Source organism: Podarcis muralis, chromosome 15 (genome assembly GCF_964188315.1).
Source record: "Podarcis muralis chromosome 15, rPodMur119.hap1.1, whole genome shotgun sequence".
NCBI classification, from domain to species: Eukaryota; Metazoa; Chordata; class Lepidosauria; order Squamata; family Lacertidae; genus Podarcis; species Podarcis muralis.
The window spans coordinates 35597262-35610264 of record NC_135669.1 but is presented as its reverse complement, the minus strand read 5'-3'; the positions used below and the strand labels follow the sequence as shown (position 1 = coordinate 35610264).

The 13003-nt window shown below is 42.6% G+C and overlaps 1 protein-coding gene across 3 annotated transcripts in view; it reads left to right on the top strand.

Moving 5' to 3' along the window:
- CALN1 (calneuron 1) overlaps positions 1-13003 on the top strand; it is a 130635-nt gene that overhangs the window by 21252 nt on the left and 96380 nt on the right. The window contains exon 1 of one of the 3 annotated variants that reach the window (XM_028708555.2): positions 8129-8296. The exons of the other annotated variants lie outside the window; for them this stretch is intronic. The gene's annotated coding sequence lies outside the window, so the exon portion shown is untranslated. Of the gene's footprint in view, positions 1-8128; positions 8297-13003 lie in introns of those variants that run through there. 3 annotated transcript variants of the gene reach the window in all.

Here is a 13003-nt window from a genome sequence, read left to right as displayed (position 1 = left end):
TTTTCAAAATGTTCCGAGCTATAATTCATTGAGGGTGTCATGTAAAGCTTAGGGGGGGGGGGGGAGAGTACAGAACAGATGGCACACAGACCATGCTCATGACTGGGGAAATCGCAGGGACCGAGGTATCTTGCTGCTGTTGTTTACTGCGAGAGTCAAACGTTTCCTAAATTAGAACAGACTAGATATGCCTTCGTAAACATTGCGTGCATGGTTGCAATTGAAATTCTGTCTAAACATGAAATATGGCCAAGACAGATGAGATGAGGACTCAAAATGCCCGACTTCCCAGAATTCATCCTCCCCCCCCAGCAAATGTTTTTTGCACCCGACAGTGGCATCTGGTTGGTCACTTTGAGACCAGGATGTCGGACCAAATGGGCCACTGGCCTGATCCTGCAAGGTTAGTCATATGCTCTTATGCAAATGACACTTGCAGGTGCGCATTTTCTTTAACAGGGCAAATAGCAGACTCAGTTGTGTGTGTGTGGGGGGGGTGAAAACCCAGTGGCAAAGCTGCATGCTCTTGCACCGGGGGCGGAGAGCAGATGGGGGCATGAATGGCACATGTCCCAGGGGGTGGCACACCGCCCGTGGGGGCGTGGCATGCGTCCCAGGGGTGTGGCATGTGTCCTGGGGCGTGGTGCCCCGCTCGCGGGGGCGTGGCACCCGGTGCGGTGGGGGGGTATGCGGCACGTTTCTGGGGTGTGTGGCCACAATGGTACCCCCCTCCACAATGGTGCTGGGAGCGGTGCGCTCCCCCTGCCCCCATTCCTCTGCCAGTGGAAAAAGCTTCCCATTATCACACCATATTTGAAAGCAGTGCCGGATTAAACCCTGCGGAGGCCCCTAGGCAGTCAAAATCTCAGGAAACCCCCTGACAAATTCTCCTAATTTGTTTTTGATTATACCAGTCAACAATTTTAATAAGCCAAGGGGCAGGCCCCCTAAAAGGTGTGGGGCCCGTAAGCCGGTGCCTGCTCTGCCTATTTGGTAACCTGGCATTGTTTGAAAGCTAAGATATTTGCCTAGGCACAACAAAAAAAGATCGGAATGAGATGTCATAGATTTATTCTTTATAGTCACAATATTTTGCACTGAATTAGGAGTATATATCAAACGAATCCTATGTATCAGCCTGACGGCTGACAGTTTAAATTAGACTTATGAATTAAAAATGCTCATGAAATGGTAGAACATCTTTAAGCAAAATGTGTCGTTCATCACACCTCACAACAGACGTGTCTGATCTAGGAGTTGTGGAGAAGGATGGAGAAGGATGAAAAGGTGACATGAATGCAACCTGGGATTGGAGGGGAGAGACACAGAGCACCAGAGATCTCAGTTAAATCCATCTGTTCAAGAGCTTTCAATCATACCACACATGCACACATGTTATCGTTTCCAAAGATAGTTGCTGCATCTATCTAGGTGGCAAGCATAGTGGCACAAAGGGAGGCAGGGAGGCAGAAGCTGGTGGAATTGCCACACTTGTTCTCGGGGAGCTGTAGAGGTTTCCACCCCAAAATGGCTCTGACTCCGGAGTTCTCATATTCTGCTATGGACTTTCTTACACAACAATTAGGGATGGTAAAATATGTTAATTTTAGTTTCTCATCTCCTCACTCTTTAAGTTCATTTATCCTTATTCCCACATCAGTTTGTGAATTATTATTTTTAAAAGGTCTCTTAAAAGTTTGTCAACATTTTAGCATGCATTGCTCCTAATATATACATTTCATGCAATTTTGTCTAATATACACATTTTTGCAAAAGAAAACAAATCCCACAAATATAATGCATATGTGTAGTGCTTCGTTTCTTTTAAAAAAAAATGTTTAGGGGTACCCTCACTCTGACTCAAGAAAACCAGCATTTTATAAATCAAATTGGGGAAAGTAAATACAGTAAATGGACAAAAGTACGAAGGGCATGCATTACCTCATATTACACAGCTGACAGATCACAGTAACTTCCACATTCACATGAGGTTGTGTGCACTAACATCTTCCCGATTCCTCTGATGAAAAATAGTAATTCTCCTACTCATATTGAAATACTGCCCCTCAATGAGGCCAAACTTTCACCAGTAAAACACTACACATCCACATTCCACACTGCTTCACACATTAAACGCTCGCTTCCGTCTGAGATTTAGGAAACACGAGGAAAGGAAATGAAGAGGCCATCGGGGGTAGAAATGGAAATGATGATTCACCATGCTGGAGAAGAAACTTTTTTTTTTTTAAAGTTAGTTTCTTCTCCTGTTAGATTCACAAAACGTACCCCTGTGTCCCCTCAGAACAAAGCACTGCATATGTATATGTTATTTTCACTTATACACATTTTACACTATATGCGCATTTTACACCAGTGTATGCACCCTTGTGCTCATTATTGTTGCTTTATTGAGCAAATTTTATATAATGCTTGATTATTAAAAAACAAACAACTCTTAAGTAGTTTAAAACAATGTTGACTGGATATACTGTATCTACTTGGATGGGGAACTGCATTGCAAAATCAAGGTATTGGTTACATATTCCAAAGGATGACGGTGCCTGACTTCACTTATTTCAGTAAGTGCAAATTAAATGTTCGCCTCTCCATGTGAACTGAATCAAATTTCTCTCCCATCCTTAATGACAACTAGGCAGAAGCATTGATTGCATACATTCTGCTGGGTTACAAGGCTATGTGACCATGACCCACCATATTCAAGCCTTTGATAAGGTTTGAATGGTGCCTCTGGACCAATGGACACAGCACTCCTGTGAAATGCCATTTTATCTTCCAAAGAATGTTGTTTCCTTCACTTAGTCTTTCTCATGCATGCAGTTGCTATACATCTAGTGAATGTGAACTATTAGGCTTTCATACACGCAGTATGAAGGAAAAGAATTTTAGAAATGAAAGTTATTGATTCATTGTGGACCGATAATCAGTTGACAAACCTTACTTGGCGATATTGTAAATGTTAAATATTGTACGTGCAGGGCTGATGGTTAAAGATAATAAGTTTTAAAAATGTGAATTAGAAATAACAAGGGAAATAATGCAGCAACAAAAATAACCTTTGGACACATCAGGAGCAGAATGTGGGAATCCATTTTTTGGAAAAATTGTATTAAATTTGTTTTAATGTGGCTGATTTGGTAAAAAAAAATGGAAAAAAAATCAATAAAAATGATTTAGCATAAAGTTGTTGTTCAAAATCATAATATTTTAAATGTAACAAAATTGACTTGGACCTGTGAACATCATCGGAGGCCCTTCTTCGTGTGCCCCTTCCACAAGAGGTCCAGAGGGTAACAACATGAGAATGTGTTTTTTCAGTGGTGGCTCCCCATTTGTGGAATGCTCCCACCAGAGAGGCTTGCTTGACACTTTCATTCCATAACTTTAGGCACCAGGCAAAAAATCCTCTTCTATAAGCAGACCTTTGGAAGATTAAACCATCTATGGCATTTTATAGGTGTTTGTGGGAGGTGGGGTTATTGGTTGGTTGGCTGGTTTGTGTTTGTTTGTTTTTCATGTATTTTGTGTTCTCAGTTTGTATTTTTATGCTGTAAAGTGCCCCGTGATCTTCAGAGGAAGGGTGACATGTAAATTTAATACAGTGGTACCTCGGTTGTCGGACATAATCCATTCCAGAAGATGGTTCAACTTCCGAAAGGTTCGACAACCGAGGTGCAAAGGACGGTCTCCAAAGTCGATGGAGAAAATTGAAGGGGGGAAAACCCAGCAGAAGTCGTTCAACTTCTGAGGTGTTTTCAAAAACAGAAGCATTTACTTCTGGGTTTTCGGTGTTTGAAAACCAAAACATTAGGCTTCTGAGATGCTTGAAAACCAAGGTACCACTGTATATAAATAATAAATAAATGTAATTAATAAAAAATAATAAGTATTGAAACACTTAAGGTAGGTTGAAAGCTTCCCAAAGATAAATGACTGCTTACTTCATATACCCACAAGATCTTCAGAGTCTTCCTTTGCAGAATCTTATCTGACACTGGAGTTGTGTGACAAAGGCCCCAAATCAGATTAATGGGAGCAATTTCTACCAATAATATGGGCAGTGGGGGGTGGGGTTTGGCTCCAGACCACGCTGGATGGATTGAGGCTGATTAAGAGGTGATATGAAAGCAGTCTTCAGAGCTAGTAAATGATTGATTATACCATTTCTACCCAACAGCTGCACATCTACATATTTGTTCCACATTCTCAAAGAATTATAAAAGCCTGGTGAATTCATGCTGAATTCATCCTCAGCATGGATTATTCTTCTGTATGTTGAATAACAATTATGGTGCAACAGCCCCTTCTGGCAGTTTTACCTGGGATGACAGCTGATTGCTCTGCAGTTTCCCGGACTTCTGCAAGGTCCCTTTTGATTTCTTATGATATACTTAGATATTTTATTTTAAAAATCAACAATTTCATACTTGAGTTATCTAAGTACTTCCGAGGGAATGACACACTGGTGACTCGCAGTGTTTGCTTTTCTTTCTTTTTTTAATTGTCATTTTGCTCTAACACACAATCTCTTGCCACCTCTGGTTTCTATACTTCGTCATTGGTGCTCCCTGGAAACAAATACTCCAGGAGCTTTACAGCATATTTATTGTTAATATTTCATTTTGCTTCTCTTGCAATTTCTCTGGCTGCATTCAGAAGGCAATTTACTCCATCTTCCCTGTGTTTCCTTACATCTTAATTTCCATGTTTTATGCGACCTTTAACAGGACATAAAAGCTACTTCTGGAAGTCTAGTGGAATTTACCAGATGTTTAGCATGCATTTCCTTGTTAATTGTTTCTGGAAAAAATCAATTTGCAACCTTGTTAAATCAGAAAATCGGGGGGGGGGGGGTTTGAGTTCTGCACTGTAATTTCACACAACAAAATGTGGGGCTGTATGCTGCCATGCATTTCTTTCCCACTGCTTACAATTTAGCATCACGTGGTCGTATATTGATCAAAAAGCCACCGTTCCATAGCACAACAAGTACTGCCATGTGAAAGGGACATTAGAAAGTGGGACAGAAGTGCTGGCATTATAATCAGGAAAACTAGCACAATAGTTTTCACAGCAGAATTGCACCTGCCATCTTTCTTCAACGCTTCTTTGATATATAACTGTCACATCAATGGGCTTTCACTGCTTTATTTTAATAGGGGAAATTGCTTTGCAAAGATGTAGTAGACACTGGGGAAAATCGCATACAAACATGCATGTATTAGGAAAAATTTCACTAAAATGCTGATGCATCTTAATGGGGACATTAAAATAAACAAATCACAAACTGGTGTGGAAGTGTGGAGTACTAGATGTAAGACTATATAAAAGAGAAATGGAAATGAACAGATTCACTCATGCCTACGCAAGAGTAAGGGTGCCTGGGGACTCTGGGTCTCTTTGACTGCAAGTTGTCCCTGAAACATCTTCATCATAGAAACATAAGACTGTAGGGTCAGAAGGAATCCAAAGGGTCATCTTTTCCAACTCTCAGCATTGCAGGAATCAAAGCTAAAGAATCATTGGCAGAGGGCCATCCAATGAAGGAGAGTCCACCGTCTTCTTAGGTGGTCCATTCCACTGTCAAGCAGCTCTTGCCATCAGAAAGTGATGAAGAATCTCATTTCATGTCATTTTAATGTATTAGTTTGGGTTCTCCCCTCTGGAGCAGCAGAAAACACTCCATGCCTTCAGATAATTGACATGTCTTCAGATAACTGAAGATGGCTATCATATCACTTCTCCATCTTCTCTTCTTCAGACTAAGCATATCCAACTCCCTCATGAGTCCATCATAAGGCTTGATTTCCAGACCCTTTATCATCTTGGTTCATCTTGGTTCCAGCAGTTATGGTTGGGGTTTGGTCCAGGAGACCAGAGTAAGGCCTCCTCCTTGAGCCTTCCTGTTTCTGGAAACAGCACAGGTCTCTGGCACCTTACTTCTTACACCTGAACCTTGGCCCCATGCTGCTTCCACTATAAGGCATTCTGTACACAGTCATAGTGGGACATACTTTGGAGAGGAAGGTCTTTACCCAGGTTGAAGCTACAAGTGAGTGCCTGTGAGCCAGGCGTTTTCCTCCTGCTTCGAATCCCCTCTCCACCTTTTTCATGCTTGACTTCGTGTTAAGGGAATTTCACATCTGCTCAATGATGTGACTAAACTAGGGCAATTTCAAGCTTTATTAGCAGCGTCAGCTTCCAAATACCGCTAAAACGAGAATCAACAGCTGTTCCAGGCACAGTCCCTTTGGAGAATTCAGGGCCTTCATGTTCAGCGATTCAGAACTCTCTAATAGTCCTAAAATTGGATCTATTTCCATAACATGGCGTGAAAGGAAAATGTGTTGGAACATGTAGGACAAGTGTTAGCGGTGAAGAACATAAGCTATGAGCCAATGTCCCATTCTGGCCCTCTGAGAAGGCAAGGGAGCTGCCCAGCAGGTTAAGTACCAATAGAGTTGGGTTCTGAGCACAGGCAAAACAAGGATGTTCCAAACAGAAAGACCAGAGAGTAAAATTAATGCAAAATTCACATGGTATCTCATTGCTTCTCCACATACTTATCAGCCTGAGCATCACATTCTCTTTCAGAGGGTGTTGGGAAATTTGTTTCCAATGTCGAGTAGAAATAAATTAAATGGAGGGACGACAATATCTACAAAATCCAAAAATTATTTGTTTATACTCCCCTTGAACTTCTCCTGATAAAAGGCATCAGTCAAGGTGGCTAAGGCTGTTTCAGTGCCACAGGTCTGAACATCAGTTGCTGGAAAGCGGCAGGAGAGAAGCATGTGCCTGTGCTTACATCCTGCTTGTGGGCTTCCCATGGGCACCTGGTTGGCTACTTTGAAGACAGGATATCAGGTCTGATGGGTCCTTGGCCTGATCCAGCAGTCTCCTTTTATGAAGCCAGATTGAGATGGGTCTAGATCAGAAACATGGGTCTCCAGCTGTTTTTGGACTACAATTCCCATCATCCTTGACCACTGGTCCTGCTAGATAAGGATGATGGGAGTTGTAGTCCCAAAACAGCTGAAGACCCCAGTTTGGGAAACACTGGTCTAGATAATCAGTTTTACAGTGATACCTCAGGTTACAAACACTTCAGGTTGTGGTTTTTTTGGGTTATGGACTGCCGAAACCCAGAAGTACCAGAACAGGTTACTTCTGGGTTTTGGCAGTCGCGCATGCGCAGAAGCGCCAGATCACAACCTGCGCATGCGCAGACGTGCCTTTGCAGGTTACAAACACGTCAGGTTGTGAACGTGCATCCCACACGGATCACATTTGCAACCCGAGCGTCCACTGTACAGTGGTACCTCGGGTTACAAATGCTTCAGGTTACAGACCCTTCAGTTTACAGACTCCGCTAACCCAGAAATAGTACCTCAGGTTAAGAACTTTGCTTCAGGATGAGAACAGAAATCGTGTGGCGGCGATGCGGCGGCAGCAGGAGGCCCCATTAGCTAAGGTGGTACCTCAGGTTAAGAACATTTTCAGGTTAAGAACGGACCTCCAGAACGAATTAAGTTCTTAACCCGAGGTACCACTGTATTTGGTTTATTTAACAAAATGCATATATCACTTGATGGTAGCAGAACCTCTAAGTGAAACCACAAGAAGCTTCCCCCAGGTTTGCTTGACACTCTCTAGCAACTGTCCTCTCAATCACCTTACCAGTGAAGGAAATGTTATCAACTGGGTGGTAGTTGTCCTAACACCAAAGACCAACCATGCCTCCCCTTATCTGTCTCTGTCCTGCAGCATATCATACCCAGGCTCTTTCAACCACTCCTCATTGGACTAGCCACTCTAGTGATTTAGCAAGACTCATTCCCAGCTCTTAAACAGTAGAAGATTCTAATTAATTGCCGTTGAAAGAATGTAAGGCTGAAGAAATGCTGATTTAGCTTTTGGCTTGGTTCACTGTGTAACCCAGTCCAGCTTTTGAACAGTTTCATGCGACACTGCTTCAGGGTTGGGGGAGGGGAGAGTCAGTTCTTAAACAAGAAAAGCATTGTAGAGATCATCACCTGTTTCCTCTCTCCTCCTCCTTAAAAAAAAAAAAAAGTCAACTGGTGATAAATTGATAAAAATTCTAGACCTCTGGGCTGGCTACAGTAGGTTCAGGTGAGCAAATGAGTGCAGGTATAGTCATCCTAAACTTTGCCTTACATGAATTGCTTTTGGAAGCAGACAGCATGGTTCTGTGAAAGCGATCTCGCAAGGAGAAAAGAGGTCTAAATCCTTTCTTTGCGATAACAGGATTTGAAAGGTATCTATAATACAGTCTTCTGCTTTTAAAGAGAATATTTAAGTTTCCTTTTCTCGTGTGTATGGTCTTTTTTAAAAAATGCTTTGTGGAGGAAGTCTCTGTATTATAAAATGTGTGTGCCTGGTGGTGGGTTTGCTTGTAGTTAGGAGAGCTCGTAGTTATAAAGTCTGAACAGATGCATTTCTTCCCTGAACGCCAGTTTGGTGACTTACAAAGTTTTGTTTTAGCCTCTGTCTTTTTGATAGGAAGCGAGTGTTCACTTCTATGGCCTCTTCTTTCAAAAAAAGTATTAGAGCCATAGTGAGGTCACTATGAAGCAGGAGAAAGGTGTCAGCATGTTTTGGTGAATCCTGCAGTATGCAGAAGAACAAAAACTGTGGGTTGTATCCAAAGTAGCACTGAGTAAAGTGTCCTGGCAGTAGGACTGCCCTGTTTTTCTCCCCTCATGCCTCCTTCTGCTCTGGAGGGTTGAGATTTGGGGAGGGGGCATGCAGTGGATGGGAGGAGAAGGGAGAGTTTCCCACTGCACAAGTGGAAAACATTGCACTGACAGCAAACACTAGTTGTATGCACACACCTCAGTAAGGCACTTGTGAACTATGCATGTGTGATCAAGGTCACTGGGCTAAAGGAGTGTGTTTGTCACACTCTTCAGTCACTCTTCCAAGAGCACAAAAAGCAGTTCATGTTTACAATATGATAATACGATATGATAATCTTTATTGTCATTGTCCCATACAGAACAACAAAATTGAAAAATCTATATAAAACATTCAAAACCCAACAAGCCTGCTATCCCAGCTATCCCAACCTGGTTAGCCCCCTAAAAACTCTGGTACCCCATTTTTTAATACAATATACTCCCATGGAGACTACCTTACGCTGCGTTTAAAACAAAAATCACATTTGGGTAGAAACTGTTTCTCAGGCGGCTAGTCCTAGTCTTTATAACCCTGTACCTTCTTCCAGAAGGCAGAAGCTGAAAGAGATCATTTCTGGGGTGCATACTATCCTGCGCTATGTCTGCAGCTTTCTTATGGCACCTGGAAGCATGATCCACGGTGGGAAGAGTGCACCCAATTATTCTCTCCCCAGTCTTTACAACCCTGGACAGCATTGTTTTTCCCTTGCAGAAACATGCACGACACAAAAAGGAAGTGGTTTGAGGAGGGAGGAGGAAATACGCAAACTCAGCTTCACGTTCTGAGTTGCAAGGTGTTCTAATGACCAGCTGGGATGGAAAAGTTCAAGGAGAGGGTAAACAAAAGATGCTAGTCAGTTTGCAGCACCAATGGACTGGGCCTGCGTCCTTCCTCTCCCCTCCTTGGTGTAGTGACTGCTGCCAAGTGACAGGCGTTACATCCCGTCATGGCTGGACTACTGTAATGTGCTCTATGTGGGGAAGCCCTTGAGCCTGGTCCTGAAGCTCCAACTGGTGTAGAATGCAGCAGCTAGACTGCCGATGGTGACACATGACACCTCTGCTAAAACATCTGCACTGGCTTCCTATATCCTACCAGGGCAGGTTCAAGATTCTTGTGTTAATGTATAAAGCCCTGAGCAACCTGAACCAAGATCCCTCAAGGACCACTTCAGCCTTCATATCCCAACTTGATCACTGAGATTATCCAGAGTAGCGCCATTAGTTTCGCCCCATGTTATAGAGACATAACTGGCCACAACTAGAAGTCAGACATTTAGTGTCGCTGGTCCCATGGGGTGAAATACTCTTCCAGCACCATTTTTGCAGGAATCCTTGCTTTTGACTTTTGGGAAATTCTGCATAGAAATTTATCAGTCATACAGTTCTCCACATTTCCACATGTAGTTTTTTTTTTTTTTAAAGAGGCCCTCATGAAAATTCATCAGCACCTGAGTGTGAATTTCTCTCAACATATACACACTTACATGCAATTTTCCCCAATACCCACCACTTTTGCAAAGCAATTTCCCTTAATATAATGCATTTTTCTCATTTGTATGATATACACACTTTCCAGTAGTCTATGTCTTTTTATATGTATTATGCCGCTGACGAACTGTCTTGCAAAATTCAGAGAAGCACAATTTTTTGAAGAAAGGTTGTGTTTTGGTTTGTGCATTGTTTCAGAAAATGTGAATTAGGTTGGTTAGCCTTTAAATGGGAAAGGAATGATAATAATAAAAATCCTCTTCCCTGGATACAACTTGGAGGTGGTGCAGCCAGGGAGATATTTTATCTTAGCTGTCTTGTCGAGCACCCAAGGGCCCCAATGCCATGAAGGAATGTTCATCCAACCATCTTTATCGATAGGTCTATACAAATTTGGACCAGGATGCTTGAAAAATAATCTCACCTGTCATATACCAAACCAATCACTGTGTCCTGTATATGAGGGCCTCGTGCAGACACAATCTTATCAGGAGTTTCTTTCATTCCTTTTTAGCGCTTCTCGATAGGGCCTTCTCGGTAGTGGCAACTGCCCTGTGGAACGCCCTCCCACCAGATGTCAAAGAGGAAAGCAACTACCAGACTTTTAGAAAACATCTGAAGGCAGCCCTGTTTAGGGACGCTTTTAATGTTTAATAGACCATTGTATTTTAATATTCTGTTGGAAGCAGCCCAGAGTGGCTGGGGAAACCCAGCCAGATGGGCGGGTTATAAATAATAATAATAATAATAATAATAATAATAATAATAATAATAATAATTATTATTTAGCACAATGTAGAAATCAGACCTTTTGTGTTGTGGATAGTTGGAATTCCCTCCGCTTGGGTATTAGGCAGGTGCCATCTCTGTTTTCTTTTCATTATCTATTGCAGACTTTCTTCTTCTAAGAAGTCTTTTAAGCCAAGATCTTTCACAGCTTGCCTCTATATTGGAATTGTTTTTAATGGTTTTTTATTGTTTCCATCACTTATTGTTTGCTGCCATTGGTTCCTTTGGGAGGAAAGGCGAGATATAAAATTAACAAATCAAGTATTGTTCTCTCCAGGTTCAGAGGCAATGTGCCAATGCATAGACCTCATGGATGTTCATTAGCATGTTAGTGCAAATATCTCCTAATCTGCACATTTTTATAAGCAATTTAAATATACATATTTTTGCAAAGCAGTCCCCCCCCCAAATAATGTATTTTTGTACGTTGTCTTCATGAATACAGGTAATTTTAAAATGCACATTCATAATACTTGGTTGGAGAATCTCATTGCAAAATTTGGAGCAACACGAATTTTGAAGGATGTCTGTGTTTCAGCTTGCGTATTCTTTCAGAAAGTGTGAATTAGGTAAATCCACGTTTAAATATGAACCAAAGTGGATTTCTCTCTTGTCCCTACCAAAGGATAATAGTTGCTGGAGGGGACACACAGTGATGAAGAGTCGTTAAATTCGTTCATTGCCTATAATCTTTCACAGAGGCATTTGGGATTCAACAGAGTCTTCTGTTGAGCATGGAGCAGTCACAGAAATATAGGCACACCATGTAGGCTAATAACTGTGAAAGCATATATAAAAGAATAATGATATCATTCAAAATGTAGAAATAAATCTATTAGAGTTCATATATACAATGTAACAGACTAGTGGCACAGAATGTTCAAGATAGGCAACAGAGGTCAGCCTCACAATCGTTATTCAAAGGTTTCAACAGAAGACGTCTCAAAAGTCTAAAAAGTTTTCTCAGTAGTTTTTCAAAAGTTTCAATGGAAGACGTCCCAAAAGTCTCAAGGACAGTGTTTCCGGAATTGTGCTGGTCCCGAGGGTTAACCGTGCAGCAAAGTCCGAGTCCAGTCCGAGGTCGAGGGTGAGGTATGGAGGCTGTCCATCAAAGCTGAATCTGGGTCCAAGGCAGGGAGTCGGGTGAGGTCAGGAACTCTGGCAGAAGAGCAGGACAGGGTGCAGGCAGGAACAGGCTACCAACAATGTTGCTCCCGCAACTTGGGACTGGGCCTGACTGGCTTTTATCTGCCCCGAGGCATAGGGCGGCCCTGGTCCACAGGTGAGTCACCTCTCCTGGCCTAGAGGCGAGCACTCCTCCTGCGGGAACTTAGTTTCCCCCGCCTCTCTGCCCTGAGCCTCTGCAGCTCAGGAGAGGCTGGAGGGTTACCGGACCCAGAGGTAACCTCAGCTTCCCCTGACGGGGCTGAGAGTGGAGCACCTCCAGGCAATGGGTCCTCCATCACCTCAGGAGCCAGAGCAGACTCAGCTGGTACCTGCACCTGAGGATCCAGCACAGGTGAGGACCCTTCAAGCTCATGCCCCAGCCCCAGCTCAGCTGGTTCTGAAGGCGGAGACTCCTGTGCAGGCTGGGATTCCTCAGGTTCAGCCTCTGAGTCCGAATCCCAGGCCATCACAGGAATGATACTACTGTTTCGTGATAGTCTTCATCAGCTGAAAATACAATACAAAGCATCAACCAATGAACGATAACAGAATTGATCTACCCACATACACATTGTATAATAAAACAGAATATACAAAACAAAGTGTATAAAGAAAGGTATGTACCAAAAGTATAGAGGAGGAGCAGCAGCAATAAGGCTTCCTCTTTAATACTGAGGTAACTACTGTGGGTTTCTCCAAAACTGCTTTCTGGGAAGCCTGGGAAATGCAGCTTTTCTAAGGCTCCCCCGGTTCCAAATTTCAGCACCAACTTCTGTTGTAATGAAGCCCTGACTGGCGCGACCTCTCCAAATGTGACATTTACAAAGCAAGCAAATAAA